At 46.2% G+C, this 8,876-nt stretch overlaps 1 pseudogene; it reads left to right on the forward strand.

Moving 5' to 3' along the window:
- The first annotated feature begins 1,202 nt into the window (after positions 1-1,202).
- Positions 1,203-1,840, forward strand: LOC136504695 (E3 ubiquitin-protein ligase UPL4-like; annotated as a pseudogene).
- The last annotated feature ends 7,036 nt before the right edge of the window (positions 1,841-8,876 follow it).

Below are 8,876 nucleotides of genomic sequence, written 5' to 3' on the forward strand. Positions count from 1 at the left end.
GCAAGGCCAAGCGCGAGGACCAAGGTGAGGGCCCTCCACACAAAGGGGCAAAAAGAACAAGAAGGATCGGCGCCGACCAGCCAACTCTGCTTTGGTCACCGCAGCCGATCATGTGGGCAAGCAACCCCAGCAGGGCTAGCCCGACCACTTCGACAAGCTCATGGAGAGTCCATGCACCAACCACGCCTACCCCGTCAAGCACCTCTACAAGGACTGCAAGCTCCTCAAGCGCTTCCTGTGATAGGCCGGCGGGCCGAAGGAAGGAAAGGGAAAGGACGCAGCGGCCAAGAAAAGAGGCATAGCAGGCAAGAATGATGACGGCTTTCCTGACCCCGAGGAATGCTTCATGGTCTTTGGGGATCCGATGCCATCTACTCCAAGCGCCAGCACAAAGTGCGCTACAGAGAGGCATGCGCCGCCGAGACGACCATCCCCTTTTTCCTCATCTAGTCAGAATCTCCAATCACTTTTGATCAGAGGGACCATTCTTCCCACGTCGCCAGACTAGGTCGCTACCCGCTCGTCATCGACCCTACGTAACTTTTGTTTTAAAGTCCCAACTGATCACAAGTTGTTTTAAAGTTGTGGTAAAAAATTGAGAAGGTTTCGAGTAAGTTGTGAAGGTTTCGAGTAAGTTGTGACGTCGGATGCCAAAAACCCAGACATCTCCACATGGCATCCGACGTCATAACTTACTTGAAACCTTCTCAATTTTTTACCACAGCCTCCACATGCGATAACACGATGCCTCGACAAGTTTTATGATTTTCGGACTTCGTTTGCATTTTATATAATTTAAAATCACATTTTCGGCAAGTACCTCGACATGTTACGTCAACGAGATGCTCGAGATTTCATGTGAGTTCCTGGATACGGCCTAAACATACCCTAAATATCATGAGTATCAATTTTTGGATGACCAAAGTCCATTATTCCATGTACCTGCAGTTTAAATTTGAAATATCCCGAAAAATTGGACGAAACGAAATAAACTAATGAAATATATCAAAAAAAGTCAAAATTGCTCAAATTTTAAAATAGAGTTTGAAATACTGTCACAAGGCCCCAGAAAAAAATTTGGGTCCAAAATAAAAAAAAAAATTGCCGAGTGCCATGGGAGTGCCGACCCAGGGGGCAATCGGCAAAGTTGATTTTAAAAAAAAATTTGCGGAGTAAAAGCCCACCGGCCCAACCCTAAAAAAACGCCCCCAGCCACGCCCGCTCGCCCCCGCGCCCACCACAGCCGCCGCCGCGCCCACCCCCGCCGCTGCCGCGCCGTCGCCGGGGAGCCCTGCCCTCGCGCCCGCGCCCTCCGCCGGCCTCGCCCGCGACCGCGCCCGTCGCCGGCCGCGCCCGCCGCACCCACCCCCGTCGCCGGTCGCGGTGGTGGCGGCGCTCATGGAGCTCTGCGAGGCGCTGTCGTTCTGCGCGGAGGACGCCGGCGGGTACTTCCCCACGGAGGCAGCCGCGCGGGCGCTGGTGCGGCGGGCCGCCGGCGGCGGCGATGGCATGGGGGCTACCCCGGGCGTGATTCTTCTGTCCGTGCGCGCCATCACGTACCTCTGCGACGCCATGCCGCGCGCCGGGGACGCCGTTGTCCGCCACGGCCTCCTCCCCGTGCTCTGCTCCCGGCTGCTAGCCATCGAGTACCTCGATGTAGCTGAGCAGGTAACCCAAAAGCTCTCACGGCCTGATCGGATGATCACATTTACCCTGATGCGTTTTATCCGACCATTCTGTTGCGTATGCAGTGCTTGCAAGCTTTTGAGAAGATATCACGGCGGCAGCCTACCCAGTGCTTGCAGGCGGGCATGATCAACGCTGTGCTGGCATACATTGACTTCTTCGCTGCAAGCATTAAGGTTAGAATCTTAAAGAAATCACCTCTGAAACTGAGAATTGAGTACATTTGCTAATTTGATGCCCACTTCCATGGTTCAGAGGGTTGCAGTGTCAGCTGTCGCAAATGCCTGCAAGAAGGTCCCGGCAGATTGCTCCCAGTTTGTTCTGGATTCGGTCCCAACTCTCTGTAATCTTCTGCAATTAATCTGAGGACAAAATGGTACTGTTGTTCCCCCATATAACTGAGATCATTTTGGCATGTAAAGAGTGCTCTGCTTTTGTTTCTAAGTGATGTCAATTTCCAGATAGTGGAGAAGGTTGCAGCTTGCTTGATAAGCATCGTGGACTCCTTTAGCACTTCAGTTGATCTTGTGGACCAGCTCTGTCACCAGGGTGTTATAGAGAAGGTCCTACCTTTGATCCACACTGGTGGACTCACGGCCCTTAGCCCATCGACATGCAGTGTATGTTTTCTCTACAACAATTTGTTGCGTGTGCTCGATATGTGTTGAGGCAGCTGACTATTGTGTCTCGTGGTTGCAGAATCTGATTGGGCTTCTTGCTAAGCTAGCCTGTACTTCACTTGTGGCAGTGAAGTCTCTATTTGAGCTGGGTGTTAGTAGCACAATAAAGGGGATTTTGATCACTTCAGACATCTCCCATGGCATGCCATACTTGCCTCTGGAAAAACAAAACAATCAGGTTGGCCTTTTCACATCTTTACTTCTAGCCAAGTAGTACAAGATGTGCATAGCGGATGTGTTCTGTTGCTCGCTGATAACAATAATTTTTTTTTATAGCTATCATGATGTATACTTTTCTTTTTATAAGCAAAGCAAAAGATTACGCGTGTGCTCTTCCCTTGACTCATGTGCATTCAATAGTTTTTCTTTTGCATGTGATATTGATTTACTAGTATATTTATATGAACTGATGAAGTTTGGTGAAATGAAGATAATGTCAGAGATTTTCCCTAGTGGTTATGCCAGAGTGCATGCCAACACTGTGTATTTGGCATGCCATATTTTTAGAGCGCAAACTACATTTACAACTTCTTACAATTTCACCAAATGCATTGCTTCTCTTATTAATCTACTCTTTTTTAGTCCGTTAGCAATTTATTTGAAAATGGGCACTTTTTTCCTAGTACTCTGGTTTTCCGCTTGATAGTAGGTACATCACAGGTAGACAAGATCGTTTCCATTGCACAGCATTTTTTTATTATAAATTTGAAACAAAAATAATAGAAAAGAAGAAACGAGTATATAGAAATCCTAGAAACTTGCTGTTTTGTTGGAACATCCCTGCTGGCAGTTTTGGGCCCTAAAAGTTTTTTTTATTTTTTTTAAAAAAGTACTTTGCCGAGTGCCGGCAAAGTATTTTTTTAAAAAAAAATTCAGAAATTCTTTGCTGAGTGCCTAAACAGGGGCACTCGGCAAAGAAATTATTTAAAAAAAATAAAAAAAACTTTGCCGAGTGCCCCAGCCCAGGCACTCGGCAAAGTAATTTAAAAAAAATAAATTTTTTTTTTGCCGAGTGCTGGGTCGGGCACTCGGCAAAATAACCGTTAACGGCCGGCGCCGCAACGGCCGAAAATATTTTGCTGAGTGCCGCCCCAAGCACTCGGCAAATTTTTTTTTATTTTGCCGAGTGCCCCGATAAAAAGCACTCGGCAAAGACCCTTTGCCGAGAAAAATTTTGCCGAGCGGACTTTGCGGAGTGCAAAGGGCGCTTTGCCGAGTGTAAAAACACTCGTCAAAGCCGCGGCCTCCAGTAGTGTTAGCCTGACATGCATAAAAACAGACTATTTGTTTGGCCAATTTTTTTCAGGCTAAAGTAGCTTGACATCGCTATAGAAAACACATAAAGTCAGATTAAGTCAGAATATGTCATCTTGTTCATCGCTAGAACTGTTCTATTGACAAGCCAGGAATCATGCATAACCAGGGAAAAAACATGCAGTATTCTTCTAAGCTAGACATTATCAGAAAAAGGCAGCCAGTGTGTACTAGATTAACCATTGAATCTGAAAAGTTAATATACTTAGAACCATGGTTTTTTAGGCGTAGCAGCGTCCTGTGGCGCTGGGGGACGACGCCTAGGCGCCTTCTAGGGAAGAGCATCAAAACACACACTAATCTCTGTGGCCCCTCCAGAGCTTATTGCACTGGATATTTATGATTCGGAGTGCAAGTTCAGGCAAATTGTTGACGGTAGTTAACACTCATAATAAACCGTCAATATAACTTGTATAAATGCATGAAAATGATCACCAACATAGGTCTAGGGGTTTAAACTAACAAATTCCACAAGTTTTGGTGAATCTGTGTTTTCAGCAGTATTTATTCAGAAAACGAGCAAGGTGAACCCAATCGTCCGAGCAAATCACATTTATCTGCGATGAAACGGGCTTAGGAAGGATCTAGAACCATCCAGAAGACAATGCACCATGACCCGACCCGAGAGGTGGCAGGGTGGGGCCGGCTGGCCCCACCTGTAGGCCGGCCGGCCCATGGGCCCCACATGTCATCCTCCGCTTCGAACGTTGGTTCTCCACCACCTCCTAGGATATGAAGTTAATCTTTAGCCATGAATATTAAGTATATTTGCACAATCAATATATGCTTTGACTTGTAATTAAGAATGACTTAGGAATTAGTTTCTATATTGTATCTACTTAATCTTGCTATCGCTATCATAAGGAGTACTCTGAGTATTACATTTATCATTTATTATATATATTATCCTCTCTCTCGATTTACCCCTGTTTAGAGCAGAAGGTTGGTTTATTCGTTCATCATAAGTATAAGTTATCAATATATATTTCCTTTGACAATCCTTCCCTGCAGTAAAAATATAAAATAACGATACCCGTAATACTCCTGGGTGAGGTGGTACAATGGTATATCTGTGCGCTTACAGAATTCCTTAAATACAGATTTACATATATTCCTTCTAAGTCACAATAAATTACCATAAGTATTTCTTAAGTGTCACTATTAGAGGTGATGCTAAGAAATACCAACACATATCTTTTGAGGGATCGTAAGTTTGACAATATCGATAGACATTGCTCTTTAAACTTATTTTTTTGTTTTTTTTATCGTGAATAGAACTGCTGAGAGGCCGAAAACGCCTGCAAATAGAACAGAACAGATGTTAAACTAATTTGGGATGCTGCTAGGGAGAGTAGCCTGCTAACAGGACGAGCATACACTGTCAGCTCACTTTGAAGTAACCTTGCCTAAATGCAACACTCTGTCTGAAGCAACTTTGGAGAAGAAGCAGAATGATCTTCTGATGATTTATAGCTGCAGCTAACATGTGTTATTTTAGTGGAGAAATATTGCACTCCAATCTAGCCAGAGAGTGCCAAACAATTACTTTAATCCCTTGATGCGCTAAAATTCAGTTCCAATGAACAATAATGTTTTGACCTTATTGCCGAGGGGAAGGGATTTGAACTTGGGTTGCCTACTTGAAGTCTGGTGCTGCTGACCACCGAAGCCCTGGATTTTTTTATACCAGTGGCCATGCACGTGCGGCACGTGTCTATAGTTTTGCAGGCTCACATACTTACACGTGTGATTATTACAAAAAAACCATGGTATAATTAAAATAAAAAGATATATATGTTTTTCTATAGCAAGTAATTTGATATAAATAGGAAAAAGTTGATGATTTATTAAATTGAGTTTAGTGATTTATTACATAAATAATGTAGATAATTAAGATTCAAGGTCCTTCTTTAATATCATAAAACAAGTTGCTTTGCACTGTTCATATATATATGGCACAATTAGCAGAAATAAATTATAACATGAATATACTTAATTCTGATAAGACATAAATGTAATCAAACATGAAAATAAATAAATAAACTTAACATACCTTTGTCATAACTGTAGAACATCCATGTACACAAAAGTTCTTGTCCTCTTTCTAGTGAGAGATCAATAGCTTTGTTTTGGCTAAACCTCATGTACTCTTGCGTGGAATACCTTTTGACAACATTGTTTCAGAAATACAACAATTACTGACATATCTATTTTTATATCATATTTTACCAATCAAAGAAATGAACAACATATTTATGATCAGAAAAAAATGCTTTGTCAATATTATATTTTCCAAACATAAACCTACATGCCTCCTGGCTTTTGAAGTTCATCGCTGAATCAAAATCATGGTCGGTAAAGAATAGTATACCTACATGCCTCCTGGCTGCCCTAGAACTGAGCACACAAACGTCGAGCTGCTGACCACTGGGGAAAAAATATAGTTGCATAAGAAAGACACATCCTGAGGTTGTGAGGTAGGAGAGAGGACAGCAGCCAGCAGGGGACCTGGAGAAAAGCGAGGAGTAGTCTGCGGTGTCGCGCAGTCGTCTCCATGCATGTTCAAGACCCTATGTGTGGTTTGTTCTCCTGTGCAAGTCACCATAGGACGGACCTCATGGTCGCTTTGGTCCGTTGACACAGATCACTATGGGAAGAGCCTTGTTCTTCGACTCGGACCATTGATACGAGATCAAGAGCAAGCGCTAAAGCCATCATCATGCCAAAATACACTCCTCGCTATACTGCAGGCATGAGTTCAAATCAACAAGAACTCTCGCTGTGAATTGCACAGGAAACATTCATGCATATATTCATTCATGCCGTCTGCCATCCATGAATCCGTTACATAAATTGTTGCTAATTAAGTTAGCGTTGCATGGGTCATCAACTTGTCTCATTTATCTGCCGCACTATATAAATTCTAGTGCAATCAAAACAAATAAAGGGAGTTTCATGCTAGCTGCCTGCATATAAAGAAGAAAAAAAGCTTGTCAGTTCATCGTATTTCTTATATGACCAATATGGAAACTCAGCACAAGCAAGAATGTAATAGTTAACTTTCAAACTGCGGGAGACCAAGCTTGATTGAAATTTGAGATACTGGAGCCACTGTTCCTAAATTTGCTAATTTGCCGAATCTATTTCGAGTCATGCTTTGGCAGCTGTTTCACAGCCATTCCAATCTCAGTAGCCGAAATATAAGTGATTCGAGAGATATGAACAAAGGCACAAAGAAGAGTTCATCAAACACATGCAGCGGCAGTTTCACTTTCATCACGGCTGAGTACCATGGCGACGAACTGGATGCCCGGACGCTGTTCCTGGGGCCGGGCTGCTCCAGGTCCTTCGAAGTGGATCGGTTCGATGGCTTCCAGGGGTCCATGATCTACTTCTTGGACGATGGCTTGATGTCCGTGTGTAACACCCTCAATTTTGACCTAATTTAAAAACCACTAAAAATTTGAACTTTTTAAAACTTTGCTTAAGAACCAACACATAATTAACTTAGGAAATAATACAAATAGGTCAACATAGAACCAAAATAATATGAGTAGAATTGAGTGCTTGATTGCTTGCTTGCTTGATGAACTTATGGTGGTACACTTTGCATACTCATGCATTCAAATTTGAATTCAAAATCATTTAAACATATGCAAAGTTAATCTCGGAAAATAGAAAAGGGAAAGGAAAATGGAAAAGCCATTTGGGCTCAATCTCTCCCCCTCTCTCTCACTCGGCCCGCAGTAGCAGCCCATCTCCCTCTCTTCCCCTTCCCTCTCCCTCCTCCCCACATGGGCTGGCCCAGCTCCTCGCCCCGGCCCAACGCGCGCCCGCGCCCTCCCTTCTCCCCTCTCCCTACCTCGGCAGCGATGGGAATCCCGCGTTGCCGCCCGAGCTCCTCGACCCTGCTGCCACCGCCTCGCCCCGGTGAGCAGATAAGCACGGGGACACCTTCCCGAACCATCCTGGCCCCACTCCTCCCTCTCTCTCCTTCCCTCCCACTCTCACTGTCGCGCCATGGACACGTGGCGGTGAACACACCTCGCCGTACCGCCGCGGATAAGCTCAAGCTCACCCAGCCGCGCGCATGGATGACCTTGCACTGTGGCGAACCGCCATTGCAAGTTTGACCATGTGCACACGCAAGGGATAAGCTCGGCGAGCGAAAATATCTGGCGTCGCCGAACCGCCATGGCCGGCCTATAATATAGGCCCGACCAGTGGCGCTCCGGCTTCACCACCTCCACTCCAAGCTCCGCCTGGAGCTGGAACACCTCATCTCCCCTCCATTTCCCCTCTCCACTCCTCTTCAGAGCTCAGTCTCGTTTTCCCCCAATTCAGGAGCCGCCGTCGTCATTGGAGCCGCTCCCCTCTTCCTCCCTCCTTGCTGCGTTGCTGACCGATTGAAGTAGCTGGTGAGTTCCAGAGCCCTTCCACCACCTCCTCGGCCATCCATTTTCTCCCCTCTCCTTCTGTGTTACCCTGCCATCATGTGCGTACCTCCGTCGAGCCGCCATGGTTGTCGGCCATAGCTAGCGAGGCTCCACTAAGCACTACACCACCACCCACGCACTCACCGTGCACCCGCACACACACTTAGCTAGTTGATAGGATTAGGGCCTCTAGGACCGTGTTCACTGCACGCCGCCGCTGCACTGGCTTCGACGAGCCGCCACCACCACCTCAGGAGCCCGCTGCCGATGTCGACCCCGCCACCGTCTGCGACACGCCCTCCTGAGCCCCATCCACCACTCCCATGCTCACGCTAGGGCACGGCATCGCCAGCATGAGGAACTCCAGCAAGGCCGAGCCTCTCTCCCCTATCTCCATCGCCGGCATGGTCACCCCGTCCGCCGCCGTTCCCTCCCCTCCCCTCTTCTCTCGCTGACGTGTGGGACCGGGTTGACGGCGTTGCCATTACCCCTGTCACCGTCCGTCCCCTTCCTCCCTCTCTTTCTTTCTCTAACACATGGGCCATAGCCCTGACGCCATCACCGCCTTGGCCCCACCTGTCATACAGACACGCACGCCACACACACACCAGCACTAGGTACGCATTAGAAATTGCTGGGTACACCCGGTTAGTGTACACAGAAGATTAAAAACCTACTTTCCTAGCTTAGAAAAATTCCCAGAAAATTAGTAAATAAACTAGATGCATTAGGAAATTTAACCATATAGTTTGCACCCATT

Source organism: Miscanthus floridulus, chromosome 14 (assembly GCF_019320115.1).
Source record: "Miscanthus floridulus cultivar M001 chromosome 14, ASM1932011v1, whole genome shotgun sequence".
In the NCBI taxonomy this organism is placed as follows: Eukaryota; Viridiplantae; Streptophyta; class Magnoliopsida; order Poales; family Poaceae; genus Miscanthus; species Miscanthus floridulus.